Source organism: Mirounga leonina, unplaced genomic scaffold (genome assembly GCF_011800145.1).
Source record: "Mirounga leonina isolate KUSES-001 unplaced genomic scaffold, KU_Mleo_1.0 Mir_170, whole genome shotgun sequence".
NCBI classification, from domain to species: domain Eukaryota; kingdom Metazoa; phylum Chordata; class Mammalia; order Carnivora; family Phocidae; genus Mirounga; species Mirounga leonina.
Window position 1 is genome coordinate 13,145,164 of NW_023270433.1, and position 16,199 is coordinate 13,161,362.

Consider the following 16,199-nt stretch of genomic DNA (forward strand, 5'->3'; position numbering starts at 1 on the left):
CTGAAGGCAGTCGCTTAACCAACTGAGCCACCCAGGTGCCCCATCTCCTCTCCTCTTTTTTTTTTTTTAAAGATTTTATTTATTTATTTGAGACAGAGAGAATGAGAGAGAGAGAAAGAGCACATGAGAGTGGGGAGGGTCAGAGGGAGAAGCAGGTTCCTTGCTGAGCAGGGAGCCCGATGCGGGACTCGATCCAGGGACTCCAGGATCATGACCTGAGCCGAAGGCAGTCGCTTAACCAACTGAGCCACCCAGGCGCCCCTCCTCTCCTCTTTTTAATAAGGGTTCCGTTTTTGCACACATCCTTAAAAAGTCAAGGAGGGTAAACACCAAACTGTCCAGGCAGTTTGCTTGAAAGGGACGAAGGGGGAGAGTTGTGGCTGCCCAAGGCTGGAGTGAGCGCCCAGATCCCTGTCATCAGCCTGAGAGGACACCCAAGGGTAATGAAAACATTCTAACAGTGGAAAATGGTGATGATTACACTCTGGAAAAATCTACCAAAAATCAGAGTACTGAACACTTACAGTGGGCGAATTGTTATGGTAGATAACTTACACCTAAATACTTGCCTGGAAATAAAATGAGCTGTAGGGTTTGAAACTATTTACAAGCATGCATCCATCCATTGTCATTGGGGTTTTTTTTTTTCCTTTTAAAAAGAAATAATACCATTAAAAATATACTTCAAGTGATGCCTGCTCATTAGACAGTTCAGAAAATACAAACAAAGAAGGAAGAAGAAATTTCCTCACCATCCCAGCCCCCAGAGTGAAAGTGAGTTGGCAGCTAGCCTAGCTGAGCAGTCCCTTCTGGAGCAGTGTGGCCCTGACCTGGCCGGTTGGTGATTCACAGAAGACTGCTACGGCTTTGGCCTTGGCCCCGGGGGTCACTGACCACCAGCCCAGGGTCCCCGGCCCCCAGGTTACTGACTACAAAGGCCCTGCAGCTTTGCCTGTCACATAGCTCTGGAGCCTGGGACCTGATGAAGAGACCCCAGCCCCTTCCCACCGCCCCCCCCCCCACTCCCGCCTGGGGGAGCCCACAGCCTGGAAATTCTTGCTACAGGGCAGTGATGTGTGGGCTCCGATGGGGCAACGTGGCCTTATGCTGCTCCCTGCCTGGGGGAGGATGTGTGAGTTCAAGACAGCAGGGGGATTTGGGTGCAAAAGAAAGACACCTAGGTAAAAAGGAAGAGGCTCAAGTGCTAGGCCTGCCTCTGCCACTGACTTCTTGGGTGACTTTGGACAAGTCCCTGTCCTCGTCTGAGCCTCAAGTCTCCATATGCCCCATGTATTGGGGCAGCATGCTCTCTCTTTTTTTTTTAAAGATTTTATTTATTTGACAGAGAGAGAGAGCACAAACAGGGTGAGTGGCAGGCAGAGGCAGAGGGAGAAGCAGAATCCCTGCAGAGCAGGGGGAGCCCGACACGGGACTCGATCCCAGGACCCTGAGATCATGACCTGAGCCGAAGGCAGTTGCTTAACCGACTGAGCCACCCAGGCGCCCAGCATGCTCTGACTCTTAAGATGCATTCCCAGAAACTGGCTGTGCAACCATATCCAGAACCTATGTATCTGTGAGCTTCAGGGTTCCCATCTGTAAAACAGGGGCACTGGAGTGGGTCACCTCTACAGGACCCTCTGATTCAGACAGTCCAGGGCCCAACCTGCAGAAGGAGAAACTACCATCACCAATGGCAGCATGCCACCTCACCTGTGGGTCCAGACATCTCTGGGAGAAGAGAGATAGGAAAGTGGCATGGCGGCGGGGGGGTCCAATACCGAGTCTCCTCACAGCGACCAGGGGAAACAGGCATTCAAGTCCCCATGTTACAGATGGGGACACAGACTCAGGGAGCTTCAGTCACTGGCTCAGGGCCACTCAGCTGGAAAGAGGCACTGCTGAGATTCAAACACAAGCCTCTAGTCCCCAAGCTCTGTCTGGGGGGATCAAGCAGGACCTCCTGCCACCATCCGGCCTGGGCAGGGAGCAACAGTGATGTTTCCAGATAAAGGGCTGCAGTCCCTAAACCAGTCAAGCCCAGGCCAAGCCTGGCAGCCAGGAGTCTCTGAGACAGCCAACCCCTGCCCCGCCACCCCCACACACCTCCCCAGGCTGGGGCAGGAGATCACAGGAAGGCCCTCTGGGCCTCCACATACCTGTGTGAGTACCCAGGGCAAAGGCATGTCCTAGGAAGACCCCCAGGCTGTGGCCACAGAGCAGAAGAGAGACCGAGGCCCCTGTACTCTGGGCCACTCATGGGCCTGGTTTCTTTGAGTTGGGGAGCCAGGCTGGCTCTGCCACCACCTGCCCTGTGAGCACATGCCCTAGTCCCTGTCCTCCTCTGGAACTCAGACATCCCCTTGACCCTCGATCTTGGCTGCTCCTGGCTCCTGCCCACTGCCCAGCACCTGCTAGGCAGCTTTTCAGTGTCTGCCACAGGAAGGGGCCCATGTCCCTCCCCTGCAGTTAGACCCCCTCATCCAGCTCTGGCCCTGCTCCCTCTCACTCTGTGACCTTAGGCTTGTCTTCATGTCTCTCTGGGTGTCCCAGGGCAGCTACCAGAGACTGGAGGAGGCGGCCGCACCTTCCGCCCCCAGCCACTATGTACAAAAGGCCCTTGGCTGGGCCTGGAAGACACCACCCTGTTCTTTTCTCTTCACCCCAAACACTGTTGCTCATTTCTCAGGCAGCCGGCCACTCACGGGAAGCCCTGTCTCTCGGAGCTTGTTTGCTTTCTGGCTCGCTGCTGTCCTCTGGGTCCTCCTGGGAACACCCGCCCCTCCTGCCCTGGACTGTGCTAATATAATCAGTAAACAGAGAAGCCCGTTACGAAACCCAGCGAAACTGGACAGGGCCTCGGTGCGGTGTGGGGAGCCTGTGGACTTGAAAACACACGTGTTTCAGAACCTGGGAAACTCCACTCCTGGGATCAGGGCCTCAGTTTCCTTATCTCTCAAATGGGAGAATGATACCTATCTCACAGAGAAGGGAGGAGGGCCAAAGGCCCAACACACAGGAGGAGCTCTACAAAAGTCAGCACCCTTCTTCCTGAAACTGTCTCGTTTCTTTGCACAGAGGCCTTTGCTCAGCACGTACACACCCCACGAGAGGAACAGAGAAGGTTACGGATTCCACAGTGAGATCCTTGAGTTGAGGTGGGAGCTGTTTGACCCGGAGCAAGTTACCCTCCCTCTGAGCCTCAGGTCAGCCATCTGTGAACAGGGATAGTGAGGTCCAGTCAAAGGAGAGTTGGGAGCTCTGGACTGTTGGCGGGAGTTACCCAGAGGAGGATTTGTTAGCCGCAGTGTTCATTAGTCCATCCTCTTTGTAGACGATGATACCAAGAATAAGAGCATCATTTCTCGGAGTCACACAGCAAGTACCTGGCAGGGTACCCTTAGAACCCAGGTCTTGGGCTCCCAGATCAGAGCTGAGGCCTGAGCCCGTGATAGGACAGGGTCCCCTGGAAAAGCCAGCTGGACCTCCGCCTTGGCCCTGTCTACCCTGGGTGTGGACAGCTGTTGGGGAGATGGCCAGTAGAGCTTGGCTGACGCCACATCCAAGAGGCCAACTATCCCAGGGACTGAAGCCACTGGCCCTTTCCCAGTTTCCGGAGGCAACCCCACTTAGTGCTGAGAGCCAGGACAGGACATTGAAAGGGGGCCTGGCCCCACCACTTCCTGACCCCACCACTTCCTGACCCCATGCCCTGGAAGCAGCCAGATTTGGCCATGGCTAGGAGCCCAGCACCCTTCCTGCCAGGGTCCACTTTGTAGTCTGTCTCCCCTTCTCGGTGGGTGGGGGGTGGGGGGGAGCTGGCCCTCGGAGGCTTGGCAGGCCAGCAGCTGGGGCTGTAAACAGTGACAAAAGCCGTGTCCTAGCCCCTCCAGCACCCCACAACCCAGCAACAGGGGACACAGGGCACAAACACAAGTCAGCAGCAGGACAAAGAGGCCCAACTATAGGCAATGTAGCCGTGGGACCAGTAGAAGATGGGGACACAGTCTCCAGATGCAAACATCTGGGGAGGCAGGGGCTCTGATGCCCGAACCAGAGCCAGAATGAGCAGAAGCCATGGGAGGCAGCTCTCTGCTCCACAGAGGAAAGGCTTTCCAAGAAGGAAAAAAACAACGGGCATGATTGTGGCAAGAGCTCCTGCCAGGAAAATCTGGGTGTAAAGCCCTGACCTAGCACTCCCGAGCTGTGTGGCTTTCAGCGAGTCGCTTCTGCTCTCTGGGCCTCAATCTCCTCATCTGTAAAATGGGGATTGTAATACCTTCTTCCTAGGGTTGCTGTGAGAATTTAGTAAGGTAAAACACATGTGGGGCTTAGCAAAGTGTTCGGCATAGAGTACACAACTATAAAGCAAGCTTTGGTTATTGTTTGCTGGGGGTTCAGTAAGTATCTCTGAGACTGAAGTTCCTTATGCATAAAACTGGGGTAAAACTACCTTTCTCAAAGGCAAGTGGAGGGGACTGAATGAGACCATAAATGTGAAGATCCTAGGACTATGGCTGGCATAAAATAAATGTTCAAAAATGCCACTTTCTTTCCCCCTCTTCTGGAGAGGTAATGAGCTGCTCAGTGGTGATCAGCCAAGAGGACTCAGGAGACGAGTGAACCAGCTCATCTCTAATGACCCTTTGGGCCCTGGGGCTCTAGGATTTCTGAAAGAAACAGGAAAGGCAAATAAGGTTTGTGCATTTGGCCAAAGTCCCTCCTGCCTGTCTGGGGATCAAGTTCATCCTTCAGGATTTACCAGGCATGTTAGAAGCTCCCTAGGCCAACAATCATCATGGTGGGAACAATGACAACAGGACATCAGAAGACAGTGACATGTCCCTCCTGCTGGGGACTCTAAATGAAGCCCTTCTTGGTCCCTGAGCCTTGCACAGCCAACTATGGCCAACACCCCCGTGCTGGGCTCTGGCAAGAAGCTCGAGCCCATCCACCTGGGTATCAGTCTGCATGCTGCAGGCAGAACTCTGGAGAAACACAAAGGGGGCAGGTGTGGGACAGAGGAGAGATGACAGGGTCCAGGAGCAGGGGCCAAGCCCCCATGAGCTCAGGATACCAAGAATGACCAACAGGGTGAAGGATGCACAACCTTCTATCAAAGGGAACACAAGGCAATGTCCAGTGTGAGTTTGAACACAACTTAAATCCCTACTGCAAGGGGACTCGGGCAAGGGGCCTTTCTGCAATGCTTTAATTTCCTCCTCTAGAAAATGGGGTGACGATTCCTACCCTGTAAGGTGTCTTGGAGGATTGAAGGAGCCCCTGGCACTGTGCTTGGCATGCAGCAGGTACTCAATAGCCATAATATCCAAAGACAAACTCCCAGCATATATCTAGACCCTATACACATACAGCTCACTGGTCCCCATATCTACCCTTGACCTCTATCTCTGTGTCCTTGCATGCAGAACAGGAGAGGGCTGGGGGGCCCAGCCAAGGCCCAGAGACCCAGAATGGTTGCTGGTGCCAGAGATGGGGAGGCATCTCAGGAGAGGGCCTCCAGCCAGCACCTAAAGAGCTTGCCCTGCCTTCCAGCCCCTCACAAGTTTCTTCTCATGACACCCTGCTCTCTTCTCTGGTCTGCCCCCACCACAAAGAATGAGGGCTCTGGAGTCACCATCTGATCCCAGTCCTATCACTCAGTACCCGGTGACCCTGAGAAAGTGACTCAACCTCTCTGAGCCTGTGTCCTTGGGTATAAAGTGGCCAGGTGATCTCATAGGCTTACCAAAACTTGATACTAGTAAAAGTCAGTTATGGAAAAACTCCAAAGCCTATGGCATAATTAGAGATTCTTTGCAATGTATCTCAAACTTTTACCCACAATAGAACTACCAGAGATTCAAAGATATTTTTTATTGTTACTAATCCTTTTAATTTTAATAGTTTTTTTCTAAAGTTCTTTTCCCTCTTAAACATAAACAGAGGTAGAATAGTGGAATGCTTTTGTTCCTTTCCCGGCTCAGAAAATAATCACAACCAGATGGAAGAATGAAACAAGATCCAGCACACCACAAAACTCAGTGCTTGGCCCAAGGTCGCGCTCTGAAACGGGGGCCGTCTTCTCTCCCTGGGGGTGTTCCCAGCTTCACCTCTGCCCAGGCACCTGCCCGGTGACCAGCATCCTCCTGCAGGTGTCCGGCCCTCTGGGGGCTTCCGGAACCCTCTGTGACACTGAGCCTAACCAGAGTCATTCCACCGGGACATTTTACAGAAGGGCTGAGGCCAGAGTGGAAGTCTCAACCCCCCACACTCCCTTCCCGCTTCACACTCACTTCCCATCTCCCACCTTCTCCCCGCCACACACACATCCCAGGACTGTCCTGGTTCAGGGTCTCCATCTTTCCTCTGCAACCACTGCACCAGCTTTCCCACTGCCTTCGACTCTCCCATGATCCATAGAGATTGTATCATCACTTGTCAAGACCCTTCCATAGCCCCCAGTGCAGACTGAAAGTCAGGACCCCCAACCTGGCATTCAAGGCCCTCCTTGCTCTTTCAGCCTCGTTACCCACTGATAGCCCCAACAACACTCTCTGTGCCACCTAACCTTGCCTCATTACGTCACTCTTCTGCCTCCAGAAGAGCTGGGGGTCTAGCCTCAGCTCTGCCTCTGCCCCTGTGTGACCTTGGGCAAGCTCCTGCCTTTCTGAGCCTCAGTCTCCTCATCAGGCTACTGGGGCTCACGTGCAGACCAGACAAGATAAGGCCGTGTGCACCAGGTGCCAGAGGGCTCAGGAAATGCTAGCCTGGAGCCACTGCCTCCTCCAGGCACCCCGCACCCCCCCTCCATTCCTCCCGCAGCAGCTGGTGGCTATCTGCTTCTTAACCCCAGCAGCTGTGTGTGCTTTCTCCCCTAAGCCCCCAGGAATGCAGACGTGCTTGCAGCCAGCAGCGGCAGCCAGGGAGGGGAGCAGAAGACAGGAAGGCTTAGAGGAAAATTACCCGGCTCTGGCCCAGCCAATGGTGGCGCTCACAGCTCCCTCCCAGAGAAGGGATCTGGGGGCCTGGCAGGCTCTTTCTGAGCCATGGTCTTGGCCCCAAGCCTTGACCCCTGTCTGAGCTCATAGGGTAGTAGGCGGTACCCTGGGCCCCACTCGTCCAGGACACTCCCACTCTGGCATCGAAAGAGACAGGGAGGAGGAGGCAAAAAAAAAAAAAAAAAAAAACCCACAAAAAACAGACAGGCCTTTGTGAGAGGAGAAAATTGGCACACTGACATGGAAAGGGTCCTTCTGCGGCCCAGGAGCCTGTCCTGTTGCTGTATCTCAAGCCCCGTATCCTGGCTCCCATGTCCCAGCATCATATACCCCACGTTCTCTATGCCCCATACCAGGCCCGTGTTCCTCATGCCTTGTCCTGCATGTGTACCCTGATGCGTGGTGCGTGCACTGGGGCCCACATCCCTTAGACCGTACATCACGCCCCGTGTACATCTGTGTTTGATGTACTCTCTCGTACATGCCATCTTTTGAAATACCAGGTCCTGTCCCTTGAAAGCGTGTGTCACAAACTGTGCCAGACAAACAGGGTCCCTCACTCCGTGCTGTGTTTCCAGTCTGCAGTGTAAGGATGAAGGAGGACAGATTCCCAGCCCTTCCAACTGTTACCTATGCAACCGGAGAGAAGTTACCTCCGCTCCTGGTGCCTCAGTATCTTTAGCTATGAAATAGAAATGATATTAACACTCACCGCGTAAGAGTTGTGGGCATTAAAGGAGATCATGCATTTAAAATGCTTAGCCCAGTGCTCGGCACAGAGTCAATACAATGTTTGCTGACATTGTTACAAACACACCCAGGGACCTGTACTACCTCCTAAACTCCCTGCCAGGCTCCCACATCCCTGGCTCCCACTAGGCATCAGACCTTCCACCACATTAGTGAAATTCAAACAATAAGCTGCAAGAAGGATATGATTTTCCCCTCTGCTACGGAGGAGAAATCCAAAGCTCAGAGAGGGGCAATAATGTGCATGCGGTCACACAGCCAGAAGGAGTGAAGCTGGGAGGGGCACACAGGTCTGGGCACTTGAAGAGACAGAAAGTAGATTAGTGGTGGACCAGGGAGGGGTGGGTGTGGAGACTGCCAGCAAGCAGGCAAAGGCATCATTTAGGGAGGATTTGAGGTGATGGAAATATTCTCAAACTGGATTGTGGTAATGGTGGCATAATTCTGTAAATTTACTAAAAATCATTGAATTGGGCGCCTGGGTGGCTCAGTTGGTTAAGCGACTGCCTTCAGCTCAGGTCATGATCCTGGAGTCCCTGGATCGAGTCCCGCATCGGGCTCCCTGCTCGGCAGGGAGCCTGCTTCTCCCTCTGACCCTCCCCCCTCTCATGTGCTCTCTCTCTCTCTCTCTCAAATAAATAAATAAAATCTTTAAAAAAAATAAAAAATAAAAAAATAAAAATAAAAATCATTGAATTAATGAAAATAGGTGAATTATGTGTATGTAAATTACGTATAAATTTACTTTGACAACTTATGTACATTAGACTTCCAAAACGCTGTGTTGTTTTTTTCTTTTTTTAAAGCCCATGCACTTCCCATGCACCATTCTGCCCAAGCATGCAGCGAGAAAAGTGACTCCCCGTGAGTTAGGAGGGATGGTCAAGCAGAGGCTTAGCAACCAACCACTCCGAGGCCCAGCCAGGAAGAGCCTTGCACTGTGAGATTCCCAAACACCTCTGCAGCCCAGGTGTGCAGCACCATCACCCAGGGAGTTCCAGAAAACCTGGATTCCCAGGCCCCACGCCCAGCCTCTGAATCTATAGGTCAGGGTTCGGCCCAGGCACCTGGGATTCTGAGGCTCAGCCTGGACTAGGAGCCCTCATCAAAGCTCAGCATCTCCTTTCACACTTGGGGAAACAGAGGCCAGGCAGGACTGGGGACGTATCAGACCTAGTGGATCAAGCAGTGGGAAAGCCAGGGCTGGAATTGGGGGCTCCCTTTCTTGTCCTTTCTTTCGTTTCCCTCCTCCTCCCTGGCCCTCTGCCTCCTGGTGACTCAGGGCTCTGAGTCATCCTGTGGCACCACAGAGGAAACTTCTCAGGAAAAACAATCCCCAAACAAAGCCTCCCCTGATCTGGGGAACAGAATAGGCCCAGGAGGCTAAGAGAGGGAGGGGAGAATATAGGCTGGAGATGGAGGGCAGGACCCTAAGACCTGGTCTCTCTTATTGGCCACTGACTTGTGTGGGGCCCTGGAGATGGCATTTCTCTGCTCTGAGCCTCAGTTTCCCCACCTGTAAATAACACCTACTATTGCACATAGAGGCTTATTATGGACCACTCAACATGATAAGTATTTATAAGCTTTTTCTTGTTGATAATGCTTCCCCCAAACCCATGGCTAGCATCATGCCCATTTTACAGGCAGGGAAACTAAGGTTCAGAGGGGTTCACCCAAGGTTGCACAGTTATGAAGTGTAGAGCAGGGTCTGAATCTAGGCCTATGTAAGTCTGAGGTCTTCCTCTCATGCCTATACACCTTTAAAACATACCTACTGCATGCATCAAACATACGGTGGATGGCCACAGTAGGTGCTCAACTACAGATGCCCTTCCCCTTCCGCCTTTCCTCCCGACCCCGTAGGGAGCACACATGAACTCAGGGTAATCACTCAGCAGGGGCACACGGCAGGGAGCACCCAGGGCCTAAAGAGCCATAGAGGAGGAAGATCTGAGCAGAGCCTAAAGAACGAAGGGAGGTTTTTCTCTGGGGAGCTGGGAACCGGGCAAGTCAGGAGGAGGGAACAGCAAAGGCAAAGGCTCAGAGGTGTGACCCACATAGAGCAATGCAAACACTGGAGAGGCGTGGCTGGGGAAGGGGTCTGACTGCCAGGAGTGCTGGCCTGGTCCCAGGCAGTAGGGAGAACAGGATCAGAGGTGGTTTGTGCTCTGCAGAGGGCCTGGCTGGCAGCTGACCTGGGAGAGTTGGACTCCCCCTGGAGCCCCTCCCCTGAGCAGGCTTCAGGGACCACCGCAGATCCCTTGCTACTCACCCGCGGGTCAGAATCTCCTCCAAGGGCCTCTTCCTCGGCCATAGCTGGGCTGGGCAGAGAGTAGGTGAGCCTCTCCTTCCCACATCAACCTAATCACACAGGCCTATAAATAGGACCCTGTGGCTTAGTCCGAAATAGCTTTGCCAGGCCCAAGTCCGCAGCTATCACATGGGCACACACGGTTCCGGAAATGGTCCTTGACACATTGGCACATTAAAAACCGAAACTTCCTCAGGAAACTATTGTTCGTGCTCTAATTGACTTTCTTAAACATGAAGCAGTGGGCTGGGGAGCAGAGCCCACCCAACTCCTGCTGGTGACTGGTGAGCCCTTCTCTGCTTCGTACTCTCTGGGGACCCTGAGCAAGCCAATACCTCTCTCTGGGCCTCAATTTCCCCAAATGTAACGACGGTGGTTGCATGATTTTCTCAGGGCCTGTCTAGCCAGGATACTCCCTGGAAATGTCCGGGAGAGCTCCTAGCCCCCAAATGCTCATTCCATTGTTACCCCTCCCCCCATCAACTTGGGAATTTTTTTTTTATTTATCAGCATTTGAAAAGTGAGAGTTCCAAGTGGGAGAAATGAACAGGTCCAAGCCCTGCCACTGAAAGGCTGGGTGACCTTAGATGAGTCACTGTCTCTCTCTGGGCCCCAGATTGCTCAGCCACATGATAAAGGGGCTGGCGGGATGGTTACAGAGTTGAGGCCACAGAGGGCTCCCCAAGGGGCAGGTTAGAACACAACGGGGCTGTTACCAACTGACAGGGAAATAAACACAATCGAGCTGTCCACACCAGGCCCATGCTTAGGACTTTATTTCCCCATTGGTGATCCTCAGCAACCCTCTATCACCCCCATTTTCACAGGTGAGTAAACTGAGGCTGAGAGATTAAGGGATGTGACTAGCAAGTCAGGGCCAGAGTGACGTTTCAGGCTCAGACCATTGCCTCTGGTGCCCAGGATGTAACCGCACTTGGTACTGCACTGAAATGGTGTTGGTGGCCCAGGAGTGCCGACCAACGGGGATATAACCCAATAAGGGCAGGGGACAGAAAGGGGAAGAGTATTTTACTGTGCATGTGTGTGTGTGTGTGTGCGTGCGCACACAGGTGGGTGGGAGTGACCAGGCTTCACCCAGTGACACTCATTCTCTCCAACCAGTTGACCCTCCCATGTGCCCTCCTCTCCACCTCCCACCTGTTCTCAAATTGCATTGTGCTAATCACTCCTCAGCTCAAAGCCTGTCCATGGTTCCCTGGCACCCAGAGGACTGAGACCCAGCATCTCTGGCCACTCCCCACCTCAGCCCCACATTCCTGCTTTAGCCACACTGCTCACTAGTCCCTAAGCGCAGCAGCTCCGGGTGGCCTTTGCACACGTGACTCCCTTGGCTGGGATGTCCCAGTGCCCCCTTAGCCCAGTGCTTGACGTAGAGTAGGAAAAGCCCTCCCTGGCTCCTGGAGACCCTGGCCCTCATCCCAGTGCACTCTGGGCCTCAGCCCCCACAAATCTTGATTTCCAAGGGTGGGGTGGGATCTAACTCACCTCCCCTCTGCAGTGCAGAAGCTCAGCAAGGGTTGGCCAGGTAAATGAAAAGATGCAAAGAGCAGAGAGAATGCTGGAAAGTGCACATTTCCCAGGACTGACCAATACCAAGCATGGAAGCCTCTACTGAGGCATAGCGTCAGGACACCACGCTGTGGCAGAGCCAAAAATTACACCCTCAGGACGGATCAGAGTCAGAGTGGGACCTGAGCTAGCTCTCTCAAGGGCTCCCCCTAATAAGGCAATCTGTGCAGGGCTCTCTCCTGCTTTAAAACTTGTGGTGCCCCAGTGGTTTAGGATAAAAATCCAAACTGACCAAGGCCCCAAGGGCCTGCATGCCTGGGGTGCTGCCTGGTCTCCAGGGCCTTCCATGGTCATGACCATGCTCCTCTCTTCCAGTTCCTCCCAGAGTCATGTTCCTCTCTTCCTGTTACTCAACGACTCCACATGCAACATCCTGCCTCGCAACCACGTGTCCGTGCTGTTTCCTGAGCCTGGGGGCTCCCTTCCCTGCTCACGCAGCCACCTGCCGTCCCCTCTCCAGGTCTGGGCTTTCTCAGGGAGGCCTCAGTCCTGTGTCGGGTCAATATGCCGCCACGCCCACCCAACTCCACGTGCTCTTATAAGCCTAGTCATCTCCTTCTCAGCATGGTCTGTCATGTGTATCATGGCTGAGTGCCGTAAGCCCCAACACTGCACGGCCCATGAGGGATGGGAATATCTTGTTCTTTGCTGATGCTCCAACACTGGTTCCGGGCCCAGGTATCTGGTGATGCACACATGATTGAATGAATGAGCAGAGGAGCAAATGAACCTATATGTGTAATTCAAGACCAGAAGGTGGTGAGAATCCTAGTGAACGTTGGAGGCAGGAAGACAGGGTCCTAGGAAGATCAGAGAAGTGGCAGATCAACTGAGGGGGGGCAGCGTCCCAGGAGCAACAAGGGGAGCGCTTCCAGAAGGAAAGGTATCCAGTGCTGCAGCAGGTGGACGTGGAGACCTGAGGAAGTGCCACCGGATTTTGACAAGCAGGAGGTCCCTGGCGCCCCCTGGTTGAACCCCAGTTCAGCAGAGGCGGGCTTGAGGCGGGGCGCACTGCAGGGGGGCAGCACTTGAAGGGGGTGGGGTAGCAAAGCTCATATTAACAGGTACTCAGCTGGGCTTGAGCCAGCCTGGCCCGGCAGGGTCTGCAGAAGTGGGGAAGACAGAAGACAGGTCCCTGTGTCCTTGCTGTCAAAAGCATTGGCAGAGTGTAACACTCTTTGGTGACAGATCACTTTGAGGCAATTCAGCTCTGGGAACTGTCAGGGCTCAGGCCCCGAAGCAGGAGTATCAGAACAAAGACTGGCCCCAGCTCCCTCCCTTCTGGGCAGCATCAGGGCTGGCCCTTTGGCTACAGAACCCTTAGGGCGCAGCTGAAGTGGGCCAAGTCACATCTCTATGCCTAGCCAGCCTTCTAGGAATCCCTGGGTTTGTAGACAAAGCATTCCGGAGACCATCAGAAGGCCCCTGCATCTAAGCTCTGGGAAGAGGAACAGCTCCAAGGAGTGTCACCACCCGAAAGCTAGCTGGGCCACAGCAGATGAGTAAACCCTGGAGTCATTCGGCCCTTTCTCCTTTTGGCCCCCAAGGGTGATGTCATGAGCTGGAGGGGTGCTTTCCAGGCTCTCCGCACAGTTGCTATTAGAAATTCACTTCTGTTCTGGCACTGGAGGCCAGGTTTTTCCCCTGGTAGGGATCCTTCCCACTTTGCAGCTCACAAAGCTCTTGAGCATCTACAAGCTCGTACGGTCCTCACGACAACCTTTTCAGGTGGGTGGGTGGGAGACCAATACACCCATTTTATAGGCGGAGAAACTGAGGCCTAAGCTGGGTCATGAAGTGGGTCCCTTGCTTCCAGCCCAGAGCGCTGCATGCCCACCCACTGCGTGTCAGCCTCCTACAGGAGGTCACCTGTGAATCAGATAGTCATGTTGGCCCCATCCTGCCTGTTGTCCCAGGTGGGTATGACTCATTCGCCTGCCCTGTGACTCACACAGCTTGGGTACTCTTCCTATGGTCAACAGGCCTGGAGACTTGGCAGCCAGGGCCCAGCTTTTTCTCACCTCTCCAAAGCCTCCGGGAAGAATTCCTGGACCTCCAGGGAATCCACCCTCTTACAGAAGCGCTAACAGAGGCCTTGAGAAGGAAAGCAACTTTCCTTCCGCCACACAGTGAGAACATAGCACAGCGAGGATAGGGGCCCAGGCACCCTGGCACCCAGCCCAGCCCTTGTGTCTGCCCCACAGGATCACCCTTGCCCGGCCTCCCTCACAAGGGAGAGCGAGGAACAAATGAGGCAATGGGCAGAAACGCACTCTGGGCTTTACTAGAGAAACCTCAGGGACTCCCTTTGAATCCACGGTAGTGACCAGAAGCTGTTTCCACTGTCCCTTCCAGACTCCCCTGGGCAGCCAGAGCTGGGTTTAGGAGGATGCAGGGGTGTCTGCTCTGCTCCACCTACCTTGCAGGGCTGTGAGGGGGAAAGAGGACTGCTCCGTGCAGAGGTGCTGGGACCACGGCAGAGGCACGGTACAAGGGGGTTATCAGCACCACCTGTAAATAAAGGGCCAAGAATCTCAACATCAGGCACTCAAGATCATCTGGTCAAAATCCCCATTTGATACTTCCATTCCACTCATCCCCAGCACCCACCACCACAGTCACATGGCCTCTACTTGCACACTTGAAGCAATGGGGCACTCACTTCCTGCCAAGGCTGTAAGATCTTCTGTTGAAGAGTTTAGCTGGTTGAAAGAACTGTCCTCAGGATGGGCTAAAATCTCTCTCCCTATGCTTTACACCTGCTGGTTCTCGCTCTATCTGCTCAGATCACCCAGAATAGGTCTGTCACCCTGTTTCCCGATGGCTCCTTAGAGACAAAGACAGTGATCTTGGGCCCCTCAAGTCTTCTACAAGTTGTATACCCTCTTTCCTCCAGCTTTTCCTGAGACCAGGCCAGGTGTCTGGTTCCCTCCCTCACCCCCTTCCCTGATCAGCTCTAAATGAACCTTGTCCCTACTGACGGCACAAGACCCAAAATTTGACATTCAGGCGAGCTCTATCCAGGGCAGGGCAAGCAGAACTCTCACCTCCATCATTCTATATATCATGCCTCTATTAATCCAACCTAAAATCCCATTTGCATGTAAGGCAACCCCAGGGCATGTCTGAATTCAGCTTATGGTCAACTTCAGAGCTATGGTTCAGTATTCTGGAGTTAGACGAAATGACCCTTCATTTAACTAACTGCATAACTTGATCAGGTTACTTTACCCTGAGTCTCAGATTCCTTCTCTGTAAAAGGATTATGTTAGAACTTATTCCATAGGCTATTATAAGGATTAAATGAGATAAGATATGTCAAGGGTTTTGAACAGCATATATGTTTACTCTGACTGTTAATTAAATCTCTAAACCTTTTTCTAGAAATTATGTTTTTCTCATTCTGTACTTGTGCAGTTTGGGGACCCAAGCTGTTTACATGCTGTATCTCCACTTCTATGCCTAAGCCTTGCTCTACCGTTGTAAGACCCTATTATTGTTATCCGGCAACAGGTCTTTCTCTCCCATCAGGCTGTGAGTCCTGCCAGTCTGCTTTGCCTCTGAAATTCTGGTCCAGGCCCATGAGCTGGCAAACAGCAGGACCAGTGGATTTATATGCTAGAGAAGTGAAAGAAGGACCAGCCAACATTGGCCCCACAGTGAATTGTGCATCCCAGCCCTTTGGCCCCCTGCCTTTCAGGGCCAAACTGGATCTTCACCCTTCCTCATTCCCCAGAGCTCTAGTCATCCACATTCAGGGGGCAGCTAAGCAAGCTGGTTCCTGCCTACATTGGAAAATTTCTCTGCCCAAACCAGCTTCTCCAAGCCAAGGAGAGAGTCCAAGATCCTAAATACAGTGGGGCCCTACAGGCTGCAGGGATTAAGACACCAGTGAGCCCTGTTCTCAGCTGACAGTCAATGGCCTAGGCCTTCCCGGTGTATTTCTGCATTGTGAGTGGCATACATAGCAAAGCAGGGGATCTGAAAAAGAGGCTGACTGCTTATCTGGCACTGATGTCCATCCCAGCTCTGTGGGCCTTCCTCAGAGAGTTCCACCTGGAACTTCCTGGTTCCAAGGATAGATCAAAGCAGACTTGGGTTGTATTGTGTTCCTACAAGTGACTAATGACCTCTCACTTTCTGTTAACTCTGTTTGAGGACAAGCCTTTGAAATCCAGCCCGCTTTTCCTCTACACACCTCCAAATCATCCCTTCATCCTCACTGGTGGTGCTACATTTCTTCCCAAATGTAATCTGTTCCTCCCCTGATGTTCCCCATCTCAGCAACAGCACCACCAGCCACCATCCACAGCCTGGGCCAGACCAGACACCAGGGCACCACCCTCCTCAACCTCCCCTGCTCTATCACTCAGGCCTCCAACACCACCTCCCCCTGCCATGCCCTGCCCTGCCCTGCTGGTTCTGCTCAAATGCATCTTCTTGTCTCCACCCTCACTGTCAACATCCAGGTTCAGGTACCATCACCTGTCATCTGGGTGACTGCAGTGGTCCCCCCACCTCCTCTCTCCCCTACAGTGCAAGCC

At 53.2% G+C, this 16,199-nt stretch overlaps 1 protein-coding gene across 1 annotated transcript in view; it reads right to left on the bottom strand.

The window, feature by feature from the left end:
• GSN (gelsolin) overlaps positions 1 to 14,096 on the bottom strand; it is a 44,250-nt gene extending 30,154 nt beyond the window's left edge. Inside the window, exon 1 of the mRNA XM_035015914.1 lies at positions 14,075 to 14,096. The gene's annotated coding sequence lies outside the window, so the exon portion shown is untranslated. The remainder of the gene's footprint in view (positions 1 to 14,074) is intronic.
• Positions 14,097 to 16,199: the final 2,103 nt, after the last annotated feature.